General features: G+C 43.1%; 9 non-coding genes across 9 annotated transcripts; 5 read left to right on the top strand and 4 right to left on the bottom strand.

Moving 5' to 3' along the window:
• Positions 1-9369: 9369 nt before the first annotated feature.
• LOC135047794 (U1 spliceosomal RNA) lies at positions 9370-9533 on the top strand. The gene has a single exon (XR_010239779.1). It is a non-coding gene; the product is annotated as a U1 spliceosomal RNA (small nuclear RNA).
• Positions 9534-9685: 152 nt separating this feature from the next.
• On the top strand, positions 9686-9848 carry LOC135047693 (U1 spliceosomal RNA). The gene has a single exon (XR_010239685.1). It is a non-coding gene; the product is annotated as a U1 spliceosomal RNA (small nuclear RNA).
• A 655-nt stretch (positions 9849-10503) lies between these two features.
• On the top strand, positions 10504-10666 carry LOC135047660 (U1 spliceosomal RNA). The gene has a single exon (XR_010239655.1). It is a non-coding gene; the product is annotated as a U1 spliceosomal RNA (small nuclear RNA).
• A 9622-nt stretch (positions 10667-20288) lies between these two features.
• Positions 20289-20451, bottom strand: LOC135047680 (U1 spliceosomal RNA). The gene has a single exon (XR_010239675.1). It is a non-coding gene; the product is annotated as a U1 spliceosomal RNA (small nuclear RNA).
• A 152-nt stretch (positions 20452-20603) lies between these two features.
• Positions 20604-20767, bottom strand: LOC135047768 (U1 spliceosomal RNA). The gene has a single exon (XR_010239753.1). It is a non-coding gene; the product is annotated as a U1 spliceosomal RNA (small nuclear RNA).
• A 674-nt stretch (positions 20768-21441) lies between these two features.
• LOC135047720 (U1 spliceosomal RNA) lies at positions 21442-21604 on the bottom strand. The gene has a single exon (XR_010239708.1). It is a non-coding gene; the product is annotated as a U1 spliceosomal RNA (small nuclear RNA).
• Positions 21605-21702: 98 nt separating this feature from the next.
• On the bottom strand, positions 21703-21866 carry LOC135047798 (U1 spliceosomal RNA). Its single transcript, XR_010239783.1, has one exon. It is a non-coding gene; the product is annotated as a U1 spliceosomal RNA (small nuclear RNA).
• A 49-nt stretch (positions 21867-21915) lies between these two features.
• On the top strand, positions 21916-22079 carry LOC135047790 (U1 spliceosomal RNA). Its single transcript, XR_010239775.1, has one exon. It is a non-coding gene; the product is annotated as a U1 spliceosomal RNA (small nuclear RNA).
• Positions 22080-22231: 152 nt separating this feature from the next.
• LOC135047674 (U1 spliceosomal RNA) lies at positions 22232-22394 on the top strand. Its single transcript, XR_010239669.1, has one exon. It is a non-coding gene; the product is annotated as a U1 spliceosomal RNA (small nuclear RNA).
• Positions 22395-23406: the final 1012 nt, after the last annotated feature.

Here is a 23406-nt window from a genome sequence, read left to right on the forward strand (position 1 = left end):
CAAAATCGTTGCCCCAATGCATCATTGAAATTCAAGCTGAAAAGATGATTTTAATATATCACTTGTACATTTTGTATTGCTCTTCTGGTGACAATGTAGTTTGTTTTTGTCAATTACCATTTTAATAATCGGGTAAAGAAAATTAATTGGATTTTTGAAAGAAAACAATACTGTCAATATACTATTAAAAAAAATTAAAATGGTAAAAGTTATTGTACTTTAAGTAAAAATAAAAGCTAAAATATCAATCCCAGTTTTGGATTACTTTAATGAACAAAAAAAAAATGCATATAGCAAAGGATAGTTTCAATCTGCCTACCTCTGGGTTATGGGCCCAGCATGCTTCCAGTGCAGTACTCTGCTGCACATGTAAGTGCAAGAGATCCTGAAGCACTCACTCATCATGCGAAAGTACCAATGTGTTTCTTCATTGGTTGCTGGAAGAAACATCTTACAAAAACTCTCCAGATTATTGACTTTTTAAAGTTTTTCTAGGAAACGTTCTAGATGAATGCTTATTAGTCTTTGTCAGTATGTACTTTTTGCAAAGTGTCTCTGTGGCGCAATCGGTTAGTGTGTTCAGCTATTAATCAAAAGGTTGGTGGTTCAATCCCACCCAGGGACGTAATTGACCTTGTGATCAGATTTTGGTGATATTTAAGTAGACAAGTCAAAATTTCGAAAACCCCTGTTATGGTGTAGGGTACCTGGCCTTCTCTGATGTAATCAGAGTTAGATTTGATTCAGTGATTTTATAAAAACAGCTAGGAAGCACAATTTAGCAGTGGGTTGCAGAGAAAAAGAAATATGCTGGCAAAAAAATCCAATTGACTGATTAAACAGCTCTTCATTTTCTGGCTTTATTTTTATGCTAACAAATTTGTTCTCTGAAAAGTGTCCACAAAGCCAAGTATCTGATTAACATCTTTGTAGGGATGGTTTTTCACCTATTACTAAATTAAACTTGCTTCATTGGAAAGGCAGCAAGATGCATCCTCATTTCAATATCTACTGAAATAATACAGGTTGACACCAGGAAACATTAACGCCACTGCATCCTTGCTGCTTTCTCATGTGGAAGTCTGTTTAATGTGAAAACAAGGTGATATCTAATTAGCACACAGGTAAGGAATTAAGAAAATCTTTATTTAAGGGTGAAGATGTTTCTCACAAAATCGTTGCCCCAATGCATCATTGAAATTCAAGCTGGAAAGATGATTTTAATATATCACTTGTACATTTTGTATTGCTCTTCTGGTGACAATGTAGTTTGCTTTTGTCAATTACCATTTTAATAATCGGGTAAAGAAAATTAATTGGATTTTTGAAAGAAAACAATACTGTCAATATACTATTAAAACAAATTAAAATGGTAAAAGTTATTGTACTTTAAGTAAAAATAAAAGAGCAAAAATATCAATCCCAGTTTTGGATTACTTTAATTAACAAAAAAAAAATGCATATAGCAGAGGATAGTTTCAATCTGCCTACCTCTGGGTTATGGACCCAGCATGCTTCCATTACAGTACTCTGCTGCACATGTAAGTGCAAGAGATCCTGAAGCACTCACTCATCATGGGAAAGTACCAATGTGTTTCTTCATTGGTTGATGGAAGAAACATCATACAAAAACTCTCCACATTATTGACTTTTTAAAATGTTTCTAGGAATCGTTCTAGATGAATGCTTATTAGCCTTTGTCAGTATGTACTTTTGCAAAGTGTCGCGGTGGCGCAATCAGTTAGTGTGTAAGGCTATTAACCAAAAGGTTGGTGGTTCAATCCCACCCAGGGACTTAATTGACCTTGTTATCAGATTTTGGTGATCTTTAAGTAGACAAGTCAAAATGTCAAACCCCCTGTTATGGTGTAGGGTACCTGGCCTTCTCTGATGTAATCAGAGTTAGATTTGATTCAGTGATTTTATAAAAACAGCTAGGAAGCACAATTTAGCAGTGGGTTGCAGAGAAAAAGAAAAATGCTGGCAGAAAAATCCAATTGAGTGATTAAACAGCTCTTCATTTTCTGGCTTTATTTTTATGCTAACTAATTTGTTCTCTGAAAAGTGTCCACAAAGCCAAGTATCTGATTAACATATTTGTAGGGATGGTTTTTCACCTATTACTAAATTAAACTTGCTTCATTGGAAAGGCAGCAAGATGCATCCTCATTTCAATATCTACTGAAATAATACAGGTTGACACCAGGAAACATTAACGCCACTGCATCCTTGCTGCTTTCTCATGTGGAAGTCTGTTTAATGTGAAAACAAGGTGATATCTAATTAGCACACAGGTAAGGAATTAAGAAAATCTTTATTTAAGGGTGAAGATGTTTCTCACAAAATCGTTGCCCCAATGCATCATTGAAATTCAAGCTGGAAAGATGATTTTAATATATCACTTGTACATTTTGTATTGCTCTTCTGGTGACAATGTAGTTTGTTTTTGTCAATTACCATTTTAATAATCGGGTAAAGAAAATTAATTGGATTTTTGAAAGAAAACAATACTGTCAATATACTATAAAAAAAAATTAAAATTGTAAAAGTTATTGTACTTTAAGTAAAAATAAAAGCTAAAATATCAATCCCAGTTTTGGATTACTTTAATGAACAAAAAAAAAATGCATATAGCAAAGGATAGTTTCAATCTGCCTACCTCTGGGTTATGGGCCCAGCATGCTTCCAGTGCAGTACTCTGCTGCACATGTAAGTGCAAGAGATCCTGAAGCACTCACTCATCATGCGAAAGTACCAATGTGTTTCTTCATTGGTTGCTGGAAGAAACATCTTACAAACACTCTCCAGATTATTGACTTTTTAAAGTTTTTCTAGGAAACGTTCTAGATGAATGCTTATTAGTCTTTTTCAGTATATACTTTTCGCAAAGTGTCTCTGTGGCGCAATCGGTTAGTGTGTTCAGCTATTAATCAAAAGGTTGGTGGTTCAATCCCACCCAGGGACGTAATTGACCTTGTGATCAGATTTTGGTGATATTTAAGTAGACAAGTCAAAATTGCAAACCCCCTCTTATGGTGTAGGGTACCTGGCCTTCTCTGATGTAATCAGAGTTAGATTTGATTCAGTGATTTTATAAAAACAGCTAGGAAGCACAATTTAGCAGTGGGTTGCAGAGAAAAAGAAATATGCTGGCAGAAAAATCCAATTGAATGATTAAACAGCTCTTCATTTTCTGGCTTTATTTTTATGCTAACTAATTTGTTCTCTGAAAAGTGTCCACAAAGCCAAGTATCTGATTAACATATTTGTAGTGATGGTTTTTCACCTATTACTAAATTAAACTTGCTTCATTGGAAAGGCAGCAAGATGCATCCTCATTTCAATATCTACTGAAATAATACAGGTTGACACCAGGAAACATTAACGCCACTGCATCCTTGCTGCTTTCTCATGTGGAAGTCTGTTTAATGTGAAAACAAGGTGATATCTAATTAGCACACAGGTAAGGAATTAAGAAAATCTTTATTTAAGGGTGAAGATGTTTCTCACAAAATCGTTGCCCCAATGCATCATTGAAATTCAAGCTGAAAAGATGATTTTAATATATCACTTGTACATTTTGTATTGCTCTTCTGGTGACAATGTAGTTTGTTTTTGTCAATTACCATTTTAATAATCGGGTAAAGAAAATTAATTGGATTTTTGAAAGAAAACAATACTGTCAATATACTATTAAAAAAAATTAAAATGGTAAAAGTTATTGTACTTTAAGTAAAAATAAAAGCTAAAATATCAATCCCAGTTTTGGATTACTTTAATGAACAAAAAAAAAATGCATATAGCAAAGGATAGTTTCAATCTGCCTACCTCTGGGTTATGGGCCCAGCATGCTTCCAGTGCAGTACTCTGCTGCACATGTAAGTGCAAGAGATCCTGAAGCACTCACTCATCATGCGAAAGTACCAATGTGTTTCTTCATTGGTTGCTGGAAGAAACATCTTACAAAAACTCTCCAGATTATTGACTTTTTAAAGTTTTTCTAGGAAACGTTCTAGATGAATGCTTATTAGTCTTTGTCAGTATGTACTTTTTGCAAAGTGTCTCTGTGGCGCAATCGGTTAGTGTGTTCAGCTATTAATCAAAAGGTTGGTGGTTCAATCCCACCCAGGGACGTAATTGACCTTGTGATCAGATTTTGGTGATATTTAAGTAGACAAGTCAAAATTTCGAAAACCCCTGTTATGGTGTAGGGTACCTGGCCTTCTCTGATGTAATCAGAGTTAGATTTGATTCAGTGATTTTATAAAAACAGCTAGGAAGCACAATTTAGCAGTGGGTTGCAGAGAAAAAGAAATATGCTGGCAAAAAAATCCAATTGACTGATTAAACAGCTCTTCATTTTCTGGCTTTATTTTTATGCTAACAAATTTGTTCTCTGAAAAGTGTCCACAAAGCCAAGTATCTGATTAACATCTTTGTAGGGATGGTTTTTCACCTATTACTAAATTAAACTTGCTTCATTGGAAAGGCAGCAAGATGCATCCTCATTTCAATATCTACTGAAATAATACAGGTTGACACCAGGAAACATTAACGCCACTGCATCCTTGCTGCTTTCTCATGTGGAAGTCTGTTTAATGTGAAAACAAGGTGATATCTAATTAGCACACAGGTAAGGAATTAAGAAAATCTTTATTTAAGGGTGAAGATGTTTCTCACAAAATCGTTGCCCCAATGCATCATTGAAATTCAAGCTGGAAAGATGATTTTAATATATCACTTGTACATTTTGTATTGCTCTTCTGGTGACAATGTAGTTTGCTTTTGTCAATTACCATTTTAATAATCGGGTAAAGAAAATTAATTGGATTTTTGAAAGAAAACAATACTGTCAATATACTATTAAAACAAATTAAAATGGTAAAAGTTATTGTACTTTAAGTAAAAATAAAAGAGCAAAAATATCAATCCCAGTTTTGGATTACTTTAATTAACAAAAAAAAAATGCATATAGCAGAGGATAGTTTCAATCTGCCTACCTCTGGGTTATGGACCCAGCATGCTTCCATTACAGTACTCTGCTGCACATGTAAGTGCAAGAGATCCTGAAGCACTCACTCATCATGGGAAAGTACCAATGTGTTTCTTCATTGGTTGATGGAAGAAACATCATACAAAAACTCTCCACATTATTGACTTTTTAAAATGTTTCTAGGAATCGTTCTAGATGAATGCTTATTAGCCTTTGTCAGTATGTACTTTTGCAAAGTGTCGCGGTGGCGCAATCAGTTAGTGTGTAAGGCTTTTAACCAAAAGGTTGGTGGTTCAATCCCACCCAGGGACTTAATTGACCTTGTTATCAGATTTTGGTGATCTTTAAGTAGACAAGTCAAAATTTCAAACCCCCTGTTATGGTGTAGGGTACCTGGCCTTCTCTGATGTAATCAGAGTTAGATTTGATTCAGTGATTTTATAAAAACAGCTAGGAAGCACAATTTAGCAGTGGGTTGCAGAGAAAAAGAAAAATGCTGGCAGAAAAATCCAATTGAGTGATTAAACAGCTCTTCATTTTCTGGCTTTATTTTTATGCTAACAAATTTGTTCTCTGAAAAGTGTCCACAAAGCCAAGTATCTGATTAACATATTTGTAGGGATGGTTTTTCACCTATTACTAAATTAAACTTGCTTCATTGGAAAGGCAGCAAGATGCATCCTCATTTCAATATCTACTGAAATAATACAGGTTGACACCAGGAAACATTAACGCCACTGCATCCTTGCTGCTTTCTCATGTGGAAGTCTGTTTAATGTGAAAACAAGGTGATATCTAATTAGCACACAGGTAAGGAATTAAGAAAATCTTTATTTAAGGGTGAAGATGTTTCTCACAAAATCGTTGCCCCAATGCATCATTGAAATTCAAGCTGGAAAGATGATTTTAATATATCACTTGTACATTTTGTATTGCCCTTCTGGTGACAATGTAGTTTGTTTTTGTCAATTACCATTTTAATAATCGGGTAAAGAAAATTAATTGGATTTTTGAAAGAAAACAATACTGTCAATATACTATTAAAAAAAATTAAAATGGTAAAAGTTATTGTACTTTAAGTAAAAATAAAAGCTAAAATATCAATCCCAGTTTTGGATTACTTTAATGAACAAAAAAAAATGCATATAGCAAAGGATAGTTTCAATCTGCCTACCTCTGGGTTATGGGCCCAGCATGCTTCCAGTGCAGTACTCTGCTGCACATGTAAGTGCAAGAGATCCTGAAGCACTCACTCATCATGGGAAAGTACCAATGTGTTTCTTCATTGGTTGATGGAAGAAACATCATACAAAAACTCTCCAGATTATTGACTTTTTAAAATGTTTCTAGGAATCGTTCTAGATGAATGCTTATTAGCCTTTGTCAGTATGTACTTTTGCAAAGTGTCGCGGTGGCGCAATCAGTTAGTGTGTAAGGCTATTAACCAAAAGGTTGGTGGTTCAATCCCACCCAGGGACTTAATTGACCTTGTTATCAGATTTTGGTGATCTTTAAGTAGACAAGTCAAAATTTCGAAAACCCCTGTTATGGTGTAGGGTACCTGGCCTTCTCTGATGTAATCAGAGTTAGATTTGATTCAGTGATTTTATAAAAACAGCTAGGAAGCACAATTTAGCAGTGGGTTGCAGAGAAAAAGAAATATGCTGGCAAAAAAATCCAATTGACTGATTAAACAGCTCTTCATTTTCTGGCTTTATTTTTATGCTAACAAATTTGTTCTCTGAAAAGTGTCCACAAAGCCAAGTATCTGATTAACATCTTTGTAGGGATGGTTTTTCACCTATTACTAAATTAAACTTGCTTCATTGGAAAGGCAGCAAGATGCATCCTCATTTCAATATCTACTGAAATAATACAGGTTGACACCAGGAAACATTAACGCCACTGCATCCTTGCTGCTTTCTCATGTGGAAGTCTGTTTAATGTGAAAACAAGGTGATATCTAATTAGCACACAGGTAAGGAATTAAGAAAATCTTTATTTAAGGGTGAAGATGTTTCTCACAAAATCGTTGCCCCAATGCATCATTGAAATTCAAGCTGGAAAGATGATTTTAATATATCACTTGTACATTTTGTATTGCTCTTCTGGTGACAATGTAGTTTGCTTTTGTCAATTACCATTTTAATAATCGGGTAAAGAAAATTAATTGGATTTTTGAAAGAAAACAATACTGTCAATATACTATTAAAACAAATTAAAATGGTAAAAGTTATTGTACTTTAAGTAAAAATAAAAGAGCAAAAATATCAATCCCAGTTTTGGATTACTTTAATTAACAAAAAAAAATGCATATAGCAGAGGATAGTTTCAATCTGCCTACCTCTGGGTTATGGACCCAGCATGCTTCCATTACAGTACTCTGCTGCACATGTAAGTGCAAGAGATCCTGAAGCACTCACTCATCATGGGAAAGTACCAATGTGTTTCTTCATTGGTTGATGGAAGAAACATCATACAAAAACTCTCCACATTATTGACTTTTTAAAATGTTTCTAGGAATCGTTCTAGATGAATGCTTATTAGCCTTTGTCAGTATGTACTTTTGCAAAGTGTCGCGGTGGCGCAATCAGTTAGTGTGTAAGGCTATTAACCAAAAGGTTGGTGGTTCAATCCCACCCAGGGACTTAATTGACCTTGTTATCAGATTTTGGTGATCTTTAAGTAGACAAGTCAAAATTTCAAACCCCCTGTTATGGTGTAGGGTACCTGGCCTTCTCTGATGTAATCAGAGTTAGATTTGATTCAGTGATTTTATAAAAACAGCTAGGAAGCACAATTTAGCAGTGGGTTGCAGAGAAAAAGAAAAATGCTGGCAGAAAAATCCAATTGAGTGATTAAACAGCTCTTCATTTTCTGGCTTTATTTTTATGCTAACTAATTTGTTCTCTGAAAAGTGTCCACAAAGCCAAGTATCTGATTAACATATTTGTAGGGATGGTTTTTCACCTATTACTAAATTAAACTTGCTTCATTGGAAAGGCAGCAAGATGCATCCTCATTTCAATATCTACTGAAATAATACAGGTTGACACCAGGAAACATTAACGCCACTGCATCCTTGCTGCTTTCTCATGTGGAAGTCTGTTTAATGTGAAAACAAGGTGATATCTAATTAGCACACAGGTAAGGAATTAAGAAAATCTTTATTTAAGGGTGAAGATGTTTCGCACAAAATCGTTGCCCCAATGCATCATTGAAATTCAAGCTGGAAAGATGATTTTAATATATCACTTGTACATTTTGTATTGCCCTTCTGGTGACAATGTAGTTTGTTTTTGTCAATTACCATTTTAATAATAGGGTAAAGAAAATTAAGTGGATTTTTGAAAGAAAACAATACTGTCAATATACTATTAAAACAAATTAAAATGGTAAAAGTTATTGTACTTTAAGTAAAAATAAAAGCTAAAATATCAATCCCAGTTTTGGATTACTTTAATGAACAACAAAAAAATGCATATAGCAAAGGATAGTTTCAATCTGCCTACCTCTGGGTTATGGACCCAGCATGCTTCCATTGCAGTACTCTGCTGCACATGTAAGTGCAAGAGATCCTGAAGCACTCACTCATCATGCGAAAGTACCAATGTGTTTCTTCATTGGTTGCTGGAAGAAACATCTTACAAACACTCTCCAGATTATTGACTTTTTAAAGTTTTTCTAGGAAACGTTCTAGATGAATGCTTATTAGTCTTTGTCAGTATATACTTTTTGCAAAGTGTCTCTGTGGCGCAATCGGTTAGTGTGTTCAGCTAACCCTTGTGCACTATCCTGACTTCTCCTCCTGTCTGCTTACTTTGTGCCTTCCAATGCACAATGCAAACTACAGGTAGTGCTGCAGGGCCCACACCCTTTTACTTGCCTTACGGAGCAGCTCTGGAGCTGTTTCAGTGCCAAGCTGCTGTAAGAAATAAGCTTGAATGCTTCAGAGGCTGGGGCATTGTCAACATGAGCCCCACACCAAAGGAGGGTGGAGGTGTTTAATGCGAACTAGGGGTCATCCAAGCGCCGCAAAAGGCCGCCATACCCTGCACGCCCCTTTTCTCTTTTCATATGCAGATGAGGATTGAAGCCAACTTTGACCCACTGCTTGGATGACATCACCATATGCAAATCCATCTGCTGCAGGCCTTCCCCCCGGAATGCTTGCACTAGTTGTTGCATTTGGTTTGTTGTTTGGGGGTGCTTCAGTATTAGGCAGCCTTCTGCCCTCCCATGTTCATCTGAAAATATGTGTTCTCCCTGCAGTTGTTGTCCCAAGATGAGAGTTCCCTTGTGCTGCCTCAGTTGAATCTCCTTTACTTGACAGAGATGTGCCTGAGCAGCGGCCCTCCCCAGCCCTATCCCAAATCATACTTATTTTGCATAGGAGATACCATGGTCATGAAGATTGTTCTCCCAGGGTGAGGTTCATTCATTGCATTTTGGGTATGCTGATCCCTGTGATTTCCCCAAATGTGGGTAACTCGACTGCATTATTTGTGGTAGTGGGGGACTGTGTTTGTGTTTTCCTCTGGTCAGCTCTGGTAAAAGTCAGATTTCTTTGTTTCAGATCTTCCTCTAGCCTTGTTCTTCTTTCGAGAGTTCCCTTGTGCTTCCTCAGTTGGATCTCCTTCAGTTGACAGGGCGGTGCCCGAGCAGCGACCCTCCCCAGCTCAAGCCCAACTCCTACTTACCTGCCAGGTGAGATACTATGATCATGAAGGTGCTTCTTCCAGGGCAAGGCTTACCCATTGCACTCTGGGTGTGCTGCCCCTGCGATTTCCCCAAATGTGGGAAACTTGACTGCATAATTTGTGTTTCCCCTGGTCGGCTCTCGTATAATTCAGATCTCTTTGTCTCAGGTCTCTCTCCAGCCTAGTTTGCTGTCTGTTTCCACTTCTTTTTTCTTGAGCCCCTCCCTTTTATACCCTTGTGCACTATCCTGACTTCTCCTCCTGTCTGCTTACTTTGTGCCTTCCAATGCACAATGCAAACTACACACCCTTTTACTTGCCTTACAGAGCAGCTCTGGAGCTGTTACAGTGCCAAGCTGCTGTAAGAAATCAGCTTGAATGCTTCAGGGGCTGGGGCATTGTCAACATGAGCCCCACACCGAAGGAGGGTGGGGGTGTTTAATGCGAACTAAGGGTCATCCAAGCGCCGCAAAAGGCCGCCATGCCCTGCATGCCCCTTTTCTCTTTTCATATGCAGATGAGGGTTCCAGCCAACTTTGGCCCACTGCTTGGATGACATCACCGTATGCAAATCCGTCTTCTGCAGAACTTCCCCCAGGAATGCTTGTACTAGTTGTTGCATTTGGTTTGTTGTTTGGGGGTGCTTCAGTATTAGGCAGCCTTCTGCCCTCCCATGTTCATCTGAAAATATGTGTTCTCCCTGCAGTTGTTGTCCCCAGATGAGAGTTCCCTTGTGCTGCCTCAGTTGAATCTCCTATACTTGACAGAGATGTGCCTGAGCAGCGGCCCTCCCCAGCCCTATCCCAAATCATACTTATTTTGCATAGGCGATACCATGGTCATGAAGATTGTTCTCCCAGGGTGAGGTTCATTCATTGCATTCTGGGTATGCTGACCCCTGTGATTTCCAAAATGTGGGAAACTTGACTGCATTATTTGTGGTAGTGGGGGACTGTGTTTGTGCTTTCCTCTGGTCAGCTCTGGTAAAAGTCAGATTTCTTTGTCTCAGATCTTCCTCTAGCCTTGTTCTTCTTTCGAGAGTTCCCTTGTGCTGCCTCAGTTGGATCTCCTTCACTTCACAGGGGGTGCCCGAGCAGCAATCCTCCACAGCTCTGGCCCAACTCCTACTTACCTGCCAGGTGAGATACTATGATCTTCACTGTTAGGGCAATCAGGATGTGGAATTCCCTGCCAGGGAAGGTGGTAATGGCGGACTCTGTAATTGGATTTAAAAAAGGAATGGATACATTTCTGAATGAAAAAGCTATCCAAGTTTATAATACTTAAAATATCAACATGGTTAATCCGGGGGTAACATGAGTTGTAGTAGCTAACTAGTCATAATACATTATTAAGCAAGTATGTAGAATCATCACAACTTAAAACAGGTTGAACACGATGGGCAATTTGCCTCTATTCAACCTCAAAAACTATGTTACTATATGTTACTATATTACTATGTTACTGTAGTATACAGAACACCACAATGCAATGAGCAGTGATAGTGAGCACTGATGAGGATACTAGAACTGACACTGAGCAGCAAGATGCAGCACTGGACTATTAGTAATGTACTGTAGTATGCTGAGCACAACAATGCAGCACAAGACAATGAGCAGTGATACTGAGCACTGATGAGGATACTACTGAGAACTGACACTGAGCAGGAGAGACACACTACTAGTATTACTGAGCAGCAATAAGTATCCACTGATACTGAGCACTGATATTGAGATTTCCACTGAGAGAACATAGCCACGTCCTCTCCGCTCTCTCTTCAATGCACGAGTAAAAATGGCGGCAACGCGCAGCTCTTTATATGGAATCCGAATCTCGCGAGAATCCGACAGCGGGATGATGACATTTTCCCTTGTTCATAGAATTTGGGAGTCATTTTGATCCCAAAGTATTATTAACCTCAATAACCATAATTTCCACTCATTTTCAGTCTATTCTTAACACCTTACACCTCACAATATTATTTTTAGTCCTAAAATTTGCACCGAGGTCGCTGGATGACTAAGCTCAGCGACCCAAGTGGCCGACACAAACACCTGGCCCATCTAGGAGTGGCACTGCAGTGTCCCGCAGGATAGCCCTTCCAAAAAACACTCCCCAAACAGCACATGACGCAAAGAAAAAAAGAGGCGCAATGAGGTAGCTGTGTGACTAAGCTCAGCGACCCAAGTGGCCGACACAAACACCTGGCCCATCTAGGAGTGGCACTGCAGTGTCACGCAGGATGGCCCTTCCAAAAAACACTCCCCAAACAGCACATGACGCAAAGAAAAAAAGAGGCGCAATGAGGTAGCTGTGTGACTAAGCTCAGCGACCCAAGTGGCCGACACAAACACCTGGCCCATCTAGGAGTGGCACTGCAGTGTCACGCAGGATGGCCCTTCCAAAAACACTCCCCAAACAGCACATGACGCAAAGAAAAAAAGAGGCGCAATGAGGTAGCTGTGTGACTAAGCTCAGCGACCCAAGTGGCCGACACAAACACCTGGCCCATCTAGGAGTGGCACTGCAGTGTCACGCAGGATGGCCCTTCCAAAAAACACTCCCCAAACAGCACATGACGCAAAGAAAAAAAGAGGCGCAATGAGGTAGCTGTGTGACTAAGCTCAGCGACCCAAGTGGCCGACACAAACACCTGGCCCATCTAGGAGTGGCACTGCAGTGTCACGCAGGATGGCCCTTCCAAAAAACACTCCCCAAACAGCACATGACGCAAAGAAAAAAAGAGGCGCAATGAGGTAGCTGTGTGACTAAGCTCAGCGACCCAAGTGGCCGACACAAACACCTGGCCCATCTAGGAGTGTCACTGCAGTGTCACGCAGGATGGCCCTTCCAAAAAACACTCCCCAAACAGCACATGACGCAAAGAAAAAAAGAGGCGCAATGAGGTAGCTGTGTGACTAAGCTCAGCGACCCAAGTGGCCGACACAAACACCTGGCCCATCTAGGAGTGGCACTGCAGTGTCACGCAGGATGGCCCTTCCAAAAAACACTCCCCAAACAGCACATGACGCAAAGAAAAATGAAAGAAAAAAGAGGTGCAAGATGGAATTGTCCATGGGCACTCCCACCCACCCTTATGTTGTATAAACAGGACATGCACACTTTAACCAACCCATCATTTCAGTGACAGGGTCTGCCACACGACTGTGACTGAAATGACGGGTTGGTTTGGACCCCCACCAAAAAAGAAGCAATTAATCTCTCCTTGCACAAACTGGCTCTACAGAGGCAAGATGTCCACCTCATCATCATCCTCCGATTCATCACCGTGTACATCCCCCTCCTCACAGATTATCAATTCGTCCCCACTGGAATCTACCATCTCAGCTCCCTGTGTACTTTGTGGAGGCAATTGCTGCTGGTCAATGTCTCCACGGAGCAATTGATTATAATTCATTTTAATGAACATCATCTTCTCCACATTTTCTGGAAGTAACCTCGTACGCCGATTGCTGACAAGGTGAGCGGCGGCACTAAACACTCTTTCGGAGTACTACTTGTGGGAGGGCAACTTAGGTAGAATAAAGCCAGTTTGTGCAAGGGCCTCCAAATTGCCTCTTTTTCCTGCCAGTATACGTACGGACTGTCTGACGTGCCTACTTGGATGCGGTCACTCATATAATCCTCCACCATTCTTTCAATGGTGAGAGAATCATATGCAGTGACAGTAGACGTCATGTCCGTAATCGTTGGCAGGTCCTTCAGTCCGGACCAGATGTCAGCATCAGCAGTCGCACCAGACTGCCCTGCATCACCGCCAGCGGGTGGGCTCGGAATTCTGAGCCTTTTCCTCGCACCCCCAATTGCGGGAGAATGTGAAGGAGGAGCTGTTGACCGATCAAGTTCCACTTGACTTGATAATTTTCTCACCAGCAGGTCTTTGAACCCCTGCAGACTTGTGTCTGCCGGAAAGAGAGATACAACGTAGGTTTTAAATCTAGGATCGAGCACGGTGGCCAAAATGTAGTGCTCTGATTTCAACAGATTGACCACCCGTGAATCCTGGTTAAGCGAATGAAGGGCTCCATCCACAAGTCCCACATGCCTAGCGGAATCGCTCTGTCTTAGCTCCTCCTTCAATGTCTCCAGCTTCTTCTGCAAAAGCCTGATGACGGGAATGACCTGACTCAGGCTGGCAGTGTCTGAACTGACTTCACGTGTGGCAAGTTCAAAAGGTTGCAGAACCTTGCACAACGTTGAAATCATTCTCCACTGCGCTTGAGACAGGTGCATTCCACCTCCTATATCGTGGTCAGATGTATAGGCTTGAATGGCCTTTTGCTGCTCCTCCATCCTCTGAAGCATATAGAGGGTTGAATTCCACCTCGTTACCACTTCTTGCTTCAGATGATGGCAGGGCAGGTTCAGGCGTTTTTGGTGTTGCTCCAGTCTTCTGTACGTGGTGCCTGTACGCCGAAAGTGTCCCGCAATTCTTCTGGCCACCGACAGCATCTCTTGCACACCCCTGTCGTTTTTTAAATAATTCTGCACCACCAAATTCAAGGTATGTGCAAAACATGGGACGTGCTGGAATTTGCCCAGATATAATGCACGCACAATATTGCTGGCGTTGTCCGATGCCACAAATCCACAGGAGAGTCCAATTGGGGTAAGCCATTCTGCGATGATCTTCCTCAGTTGCCGTAAGAGGTTTTCAGCTGTGTGCGTATTCTGGAAAGCGGTGATACAAAGCGTAGCCTGCCTAGGAAAGAGTTGGCGTTTGCGAGATGCTGCTACTGGTGCCGCCGCTGCTGTTCTTGCGGCGGGAGTCAATACATCTACCCAGTGGGCTGTCACAGTCATATAGTCCTGAGTCTGCCCTGCCCCATTTGTCCACATGTCCGTGGTTAAGTGGACATTGGGTACAACTGCATTTTTTAGGACACTGGTGAGTCTTTTTCTGAGGTCTGTGTACATTTTCGGTATCGCCTGCCTAGAGAAATGGAACCTAGATGGTATTTGGTACCGGGGACACAGTACCTCAATCAAGTCTATAGTTGGCTCTGAAGTAATGATGGATACCGGAACCACGTTTCTCACCGCCCAGGATGCCAAGGCCTCAGTTATCCGCTTTGCAGCAGGATGACTGCTGTGATATTTCATCTTCCTTGCAAAGGACTGTTGGACAGTCAATTGCTTGGTGGAAGTAGTAAAAGTGGTCTTACGACTTCCCCTCTGGGATGACCATCGACTCCCAGCAGCAACAACAGCAGCGCCAGCAGCAGTAGGCGTTACACTCAAGGATGCATCGGAGGAATCCCAGGCAGGAGAGAACTCGTCAGAATTGCCAGTGACATGGCCTGCAGGACTATTGGCATTCCTGGGGAAGGAGGAAATTGACACTGAGGGAGTTGGTGGGGTGGTTTGCGTGAGCTTGGTTACAAGAGGAAGGGATTTACTGGTCAGTGGACTGCTTCCGCTGTCGCCCAAAGTTTTTGAACTTGTCACTGACTTATGATGAATGCGCTGCAGGTGACGTATAAGGGAGGATGTTCCGAGGTGGTTAACGTCCTTACCCCTACTTATTACAGCTTGACAAAGGCAACACACGGCTTGACACCTGTTGTTCGCATTTCTGTTGAAATACTTCCACACCGAAGAGCAGTTTTTTTTGGTATTTTCACCAGGCATGTCAATGGCCATATTCCTCCCACGGACAACAGGTGTCTCCCCGGGTGCCTGACTTAAACAAACCACCTCACCTCCCCAGCGCCAGCAACACCCATATCCTCCTCATCCTGGTGTACTTCAACACTGACATCTTCAATCTGACTATCAGGAACTGGACTGCGGGTGCTCCTTCCAGCACTTGCAGGGGGTGTGCAAATGGTGGAAGGTGCATGCTCTTCACGTCCAGTGTTGGGAAGGTCAGGCATCGCAACCGACACAATTGGACTCTCCTTGTGGATTTGTGATTTTGAAGAACGCACAGTTCTTTGCTGTGCTTTTGCCAGCTTAAGTCTTTTCATTTTTCTAGCGAGAGGCTGAGTGCTTCCATCCTCATGTGAAGCTGAACCACTAGCCATGAACATAGGCCAGGGCCTCAGCCGTTCCTTGCCACTCCGTGTGGTAAATGGCATATTGGCAAGTTTACGCTTCTCCTCCGACGATTTTTATTTAGATTTTTGAGTCCTTTTTTTTACTGATCTTTTGTGTTTTGAATTTTACATGCTCTGTACTATGACATTGGGCATCGGCCTCGGCAGACGACGTTGATGGAATTTCATCGTCTCGGCCATGACTAGTGGCAGCAGCTTCAGCACGAGGTGGAAGTGGATCTTGATCTTTCCCTATTTTTGGAACCTCAACATTTTTGTTCTCCATATTTTAATAGGCACAACTAAAAGGCACCTCAGGTAAACAATGGAGATGGATGGATACTAGTATACTTATGGATGACGAGTGACTGACGACACAGAGGTAGCTACAGCCGTGGACTACCGTACTGCGTCTGCTAGTATAGAGATGATAATTAATGATATAAAAAAAATATATATATAACTACTGTAGGTATATATTATATAATGACGGACCTGGTGGACACTGTCAGCAGACTGCTAAACTACTAGTATGATGAAGACAGAAAAAAAAACCCCACCACAGGTAGGTAGGTATACAATTATGGACGAGCACTGACGACACAGAGATAGCCACAGCCGTGGCCTACCGTACTGCGTCTGCTAGTATAGAGATGATAATTAATGATATAAAAAAAAATATATATAACTACTGTAGGTATATATAATGTAATGACGGACCTGGTGGACACTGTCAGCAGACTGCTAAACTACTAGTATGAAGAAGATAGAAAAAAAACTTCACCACAGGTAGGTATACAATTATGGACGAGTGACGACACAGAGGTAGGTACAGCCGTGGACTACCGTACTGCGTCTGCTAGTATAGATAATATACTAAATATATTACTACTGTAGGTATATAATATAATGACGGACCTGGTGGACACTGTCAGCAGACTCCTAAACTACTAGTATGAAGAAGATAGAAAAAAAAACCCACCACAGGTAGGTAGGTATACAATTATGGATGAGCACTGACGACACAGAGATAGCCACAGCCGTGGCCTACCGTACTGCGTCTGCTAGCATAGATAATATACTAAATATATTACTACTGTAGGTATATAATATAATGACGGACCTGGTGGACACTGTCAGCAGACTGCTAAACTACTAGTATGAAGAAGATAGAAAAAAAACCCCCACCACAGGTAGGTATACAATTATGGACGAGTGACGACACAGAGGTAGGTACAGCCGTGGACTACAGTACTGCGTCTGCTAGTATAGATAATATACTAAATATATTACTACTGTAGGTATATAATATAATGACGGACCTGGTGGACACTGTCAGCAGACTCCTAAACTACTAGTATGAAGAAGATAGAAAAAAAAACCCCACCACAGTTAGGTATACAATTATGGACGAGTGACGACACAGAGGTAGGTACAGCCGTGGACTACCGTACTGCGTCTGCTAGTATAGATAATATACTAAATATATTACTACTGTAGGTATATAATATAATGACGGACCTGGTGGACACTGTCAGCAGACTCCTAAACTACTAGTATGAAGAAGATAGAAAAAAAACACCCCACCACAGGTAGGTATACAATTATGGACGAGCACTGACGACACAGAGATAGCCACAGCCGTGGACTACCGTACTGCGTCTGCTAGTATAGATAATATAATAAATATATTACTACTGTAGGTATATAATATAATGATGGACCTGGTGGACACTGTCAGCAGACTCCTAAACTACTAGTATGAAGAAGATAGAAAAAAAAAACCCACCACAGGTAGGTAGGTATACAATTATGGACGAGCACTGACGACACAGAGATAGCCACAGCCGTGGACTACCGTACTGCGTCTGCTAATATAGAGATGATAAAGATGATAGAGATGAAAAAAAAATATAACACTACTGCAGGTAAATATTTATATAATATAATGTATGACCGACCTGCTGGACACTGTCAGCAGAATGCGTTTATAGAATAAAAAAAAAAAACACCACAGGAGTGTTTAACTTTTTCAGGCAGACAATATACTGGTGGTCACACTGGCAGCAAAAGTGTGCACTGTACTCCTGCTATAACTGCTCCCCAGTCTCCCCCACAATTAAGCTGTGTGAGCAGTGAGCACTCAGCACAGTCAGATATACATAGATGATATATCATGCAGCACACTGAGGCTGAGCACATATATGGTATGTGTATCGTTTTTTTTCAGGCAGAGAACGGATTATAAATAATAAAACTGGTGGTCACTATCAGCAAAACTCTGCACTACTGAGTACTCCTGACAAGTTCAACTGCTCCCCAAATTAGTAGTAAATCAAATGTCACTCGTCTCTATCTTCTAATCTAAACGGAGAGGACGCCAGCCACGTCCTCTCCCTATCAATCTCAATGCACGTGTGAAAATGGCGGCGACGCGCGGCTCCTTATATAGAATCCGAGTCTTGTGAGAATCCGACAGCGGGATGATGACGTTCGGGCGCGCTCGGGATAACCGAGCAAGGCGGGAGGATCCGAGTCTGCTCGGACCCGTGCAAAAAAGGGTGAAGTTCGGGCGGGTTCGGATTCCGAGGAACCGAACCCGCTCATCTCTAATGGCCACCCAGCATGACGCCTCCCTTCTTGACCATGCTGTAATTGCAGTCGCACTGCAGTTCAGCGTGATCATAAAAAATGGTGTAGCCTCCTGCTGGTGCAGACTGTATGTGCGCGCAGGAAGCCGCCACCATTTTTGTGATCACAGCGGCTGAATGTGATGTCATACAGCCGCTGTGACCACGCCCCCTGTGTCTCCTCCATTGCAGACCCCATTTTGAAGCCTTGCCCCCGCACCGCTCCATCCCTGACTTGGAAATGGAGTGTTGCTGACCCCCCTCTCCCCCCCTGCCCCGATTGACAGGCAGAGGCGATCGCATTCTCTGCGGGGTGCCGCAGAAAATGCAGGCACATGCGTATGCTCTTAGCAATTTTTGCAGTTGGATCGCTTATTGTGATTGCAATCCAACCTGAATCAGGCCCTATTACCTATCACAATGCGCTGCGGGCAGTACAAAATTGGTTTAATATAGGAGAAAAACCCCCAGACCTGTGCTCCTTAACTGTACCTGGTGGCTAGTGGAGCGGCTGCCCAGTAATCAGTGTCCACGACAGTGCGCACACGGTCCACCCCCTACGGCCACGCTCCCCTTCATCAGCGGCCTCGTGATCCGGAAGGGCGGTGTGTGTGTGACTGACCTTAGGAAGAAACCGGAGCCTCCGCTGCAGTGACCCAGCAACCAGGGCACGGGAGTATACAGCGCCGCTGGGAGTGATGAAGCTGCAGTAAAGATGTCTATTAGACCTAGCCTGCTGCAGCCCTTGTAGATTCTCATAAAACAAGTTCTTCTTTTCTTGTCAAAATTAATAGCTAAGAATAGGCTGCCTGAGGCAGGCCCCTGTTAAGTGGCCTGCTACTGAAGGCACCAACTACAAACTGAGCTCCCTGTTCATGGAAGCGGGGTTATAGAGGAGAATGCACTGAGCTTCTTGGGAACAGTCAAAAGCTTTGAGCCGGTTGGTGCCTCAGATCAAGATCCTACTCTACACACCAATGTGAATCCTTGTGGAGTCCAGTGTACCCCACAGAAGAAATTAATGTGTCACACCCATTGGCAGCAACCTTAGAATAGCTGCTGACGGGCACAATTGAGAAAGGAAGGGGGGGGGGGGACATTTGAATCCAACACATAGATGCAATTCAAATATGTAATTTGTACCTTCCTATTTTAAAATATAATGGATGAACCTCACCCTGTGAGAACAATCTTCATGATCAAGAGATCTCATATGCAAAATAAGTATGAGTTGGGATAGGGCTGGGGAGGGTGGCTGCTCGGGCAGCCCCTCCCCCGTCAAGTTAAGGAGATTCAACTGAGGAAGCACAAGGGAACTTTCGTCTGGGGACAACAACTGCAGGGAGACCACATCTTTTCAGATGAACATGGGAGGGCGGAAGGCTGCCTAATACTGAAGCACCATCAAATATCAAACCATATGCAACAACTAGTACAAGCATTCCTGGGGGAAGGTCTGCAGAAGACGGATTTGCATACGGTGATGTCATCCAAGCAGTGGGCCAAAGTTGGCTGGAACCCTCATCTGCATATGAAAAGAGAAAAGGGGCATGCAGGGCATGGCGGCCTTTTGCGGTGCTTGGATGACCCTTAGTTCGCATTAAACACCCCCACCCTCCTTTTGTGTGGGGCTCATGTTGGCTCTGCCCCAGCCCCTGAAGCATTCAAGCTGATTTCTTGCAGCAGCTGGGCACTGTAACAGCTCCAGAGCTGCTCTGTAAGGCAACTAAAAGGGTGTGGGCCCTGCAGCACTACCTGTAGTTCGCATTGTGCGTTTGAAGGCACAAAGTAAGCAGACAGGAGGATAAGTCAGGATAGTGCGCAAGGGCATAGAAGGGAGCGGCTCAAGAAAAGAGAAGTGGAAACAGACAGCAAACTAGGCTGGAGAGAGACCTGAGACAAAGAGATCTGAATTATACGAGAGCCGACCAGGGGAAACACAAATTATGCAGTCAAGTTTCCCACATTTGGGGAAATCGCAGGGGCAGCACACCCAGAGTGCAATGGGTGAGCCTTGCCCTGGGAGAAGCACCTTCATGATCATAGTATCTCACCTGGCAGGTAAGTAGGAGTTGGGCTAGAGCTGGGGAGGGTCGCTGCTCGGGTACCCCCCTGTAAAGTGAAGGAGATCCAACTGAGGCAGCACAAGGGAACTCTCGAAAGAAGAACAAGGCTAGAGGAAAATCTGAGACAAAGAAATCTGACTTTTACCAGAGCTGACCAGAGGAAAGCACAAACACAGTCCCCCACTACCAAAAATAATGCAGTCAAGTTTCCCACATTTGGGGAAATCACAGGGGTCAGTATACCCAAAATGCAATGAATGAACCTCACCCTGGGAGAACAATCTTCATGACCATGGTATCTCCTATGCAAAATAAGTATGATTTGGAATAGGGCTGGGGAGGGCCGCTGCTCAGGCACATCTCTGTCAAGTAAAGGAGATTCAACTGAGGCAGCACAAGGGAACTCTCATCTGGGGACAACAACTGCAGGGAGAACACATATTTTCAGATGAACATGGGAGGGCAGAAGGCTGCCTAATACTGAAGCACCCCCAAACAACAAACCAAATGCAACAACTAGTGCAAGCATTCCTGGGGGAAGTTCTGCAGAAGACGGATTTGCATACGGTGATGTCATCCAAGCAGTGGGTCAAAGTTGGCTTCAACCCTCATCTGCATATGAAAAGAGAAAAGGGGCGTGCAGGGCTTGGCGGCCTTTTGCGGTGCTTGGATGACCCCTAGTTCGCATTAAACTCCTCCACCCTCCTTTGGTGTGGGGCTCATGTTGGCCATGCCCCATCCCCTGAAGCATTCAAGCTGATTTCTTGCAGCAGCTGGGCACTGTAACAGCTCCAGAGCTGCTCTGTAAGGCAAGTAAAAGGGTGTGGGCCCTGCAGCACTACCTGTAGTTTGCATTGTGCATTGGAAGGCACAAAGTAAGCAGACGGGAGGAGAAGTCAGGATAGTGCACAAGGGTATAGAAGGGAGCGGCTAAAGAAAAGAGAAGTGGAAACAGACAGCAAACTAGGCTGGAGAGAGACCTGAGACAAAGAGATCTGAATTATACGAGAGCCGACCAGGGGAAACACAAATTATGCAGTCAAGTTTCCCACATTTGGGGAAATCGCAGGGGCAGCACACCCAGAGTGCAATGGGTGAGCCTTGCCCTGGGAGAAGCACCTTCATGATCATAGTATCTCACCCCCCTGTCAAGTGAAGGAGATCCAACTGAGGCAGCACAAGGGAACTCTCGAAAGAAGAACAAGGCTAGAGGAAGATCTGAAACAAAGAAATCTGACTTTTACCAGAGCTGACCAGAGGAAAACACAAACACAGTCCCCCACTACCACAAATAAAGCAGTCGAGTTTCCCACATTTGGGGAAATCACAGGGGTCAGCATACCCAGAATGCAATGAATGAACCTCACCCTGGGAGAATAATCTTCATGACCATGGTATCTCCTATGCAAAATAAGTATGATTTGGAATAGGGCTGAGCAGCGGCCCTCCCCAGCCCTATTCCAAATCATACTTATTTTGCATAGGAGATACCATGGTCATGAAGATTGTTCTTCCAGGGTGAGGTTCATTCATTGCATTCTGGGTATGCTGACCCCTGTGATTTCCCCAAATGTGGGAAACTTGACTGCATTATTTGTGGTAGTGGGGGACTGTGTTTGTGCTTTCCTCTGGTCAGCTCTGGTAAAAGTCAGATTTCTTTGTCTCATATTTTACTCTAGCCTTGTTCTTCTTTCGAGAGTTCCCTTGTGCTGCCTCAGTTGGATCTCCTTCACTTGACAGGGGGGTACCCGAGCAGCGACCCTCCCCAGCTCTAGCCCAAATCCTACTTACCTGCCAGGTGAGATACTATGATCATGAAGGTGCTTCTCATAGGGCAAGGCTCACCCATTGCACTCTGGGTGTGCTGCTCCTGCGATTTCCCCAAATGTGGGAAACTTGACTGCATAATTTGTGTTTCCCCTGGTCGGCTCTCGTATAATTCAGATCTCTTTGTCTCAGGTCTCTCTCCAGCCTAGTTTGCTGTCTGTTTCCACTTCTCTTTTCTTGAGCCGCTCCCTTCTATGCCCTTGCGCACTATCCTGACTTCTCCTCCTGTCTGCTTACTTTGTGCCTTCCAACGCACAATGCGAACTACAGGTAGTGCTGCAGGGCCCACACCCTTTTACTTGCCTTACAGAGCAGCTCTGGAGCTGTTACAGTGCCCAGCTGCTGCAAGAAATCAGCTTGAATGCTTCAGGGGCTGGGGCATAGCCAACATGAGCCCCACACCGAAGGTGTTACGATTCCTGTACCCCAGACTGGGGAAGATCTTATGGCAGGGATCTGAGCACAGGAACCATATACAGGTTGTGGGAGCTGGAAAGCCTAGTAGCCCCTGGCACCCTAACTCCGTTGTCTCGCCCGTGTTATCAGAAATCCCCTGCGAGACTATGGTTGCTTGAGCCCATGGCAGCCGCGTTCGAAGGGCGGATTATGTCTGCCCAACCCCGATGCCCCCGCAGGTCTTAATGGGAGACAAGGGGAAGTCCGAGACAGGGTGATAACAAGGGGCCCTCTGACTAAGCAACCAAGCCAGGGGTTACAAGCTAACTTAACTAAATCAAAAGGTATGTGCGGACTAGCCGCCAGGGAAAAGGACAACCAAAGATCCACTGATCCGACACTCCTATCCGGCACCGCTGGACACCAGAGTGGATCTTGTGGAAGCGGAATCCTCCGCAAAGCTCCAGAACACAATATAAACAAAATAATAATAATAGCGGACAAGCCGCAACACACGGCTGCGCCGCGACTCACGAACACCACCAGATGTTAAAGGTGCTTGATCAGACTCCAGGAACAGATGGTAACTTCCGAGTACAGGATCACTGAGAACAGGAACAAACGGGTAAACCGGGACTGGGAACTTTCTCTGCAGCAGACACAGGCAAACAGGAAGCTATCACCGGCGTCTGTGAGGAGTCCTGGGAGTGCTTTTAACAGAGAGTCTTCCAATCA

Source organism: Pseudophryne corroboree, unplaced genomic scaffold (assembly GCF_028390025.1).
Source record: "Pseudophryne corroboree isolate aPseCor3 unplaced genomic scaffold, aPseCor3.hap2 scaffold_941, whole genome shotgun sequence".
NCBI lineage: Eukaryota > Metazoa > Chordata > Amphibia > Anura > Myobatrachidae > Pseudophryne > Pseudophryne corroboree.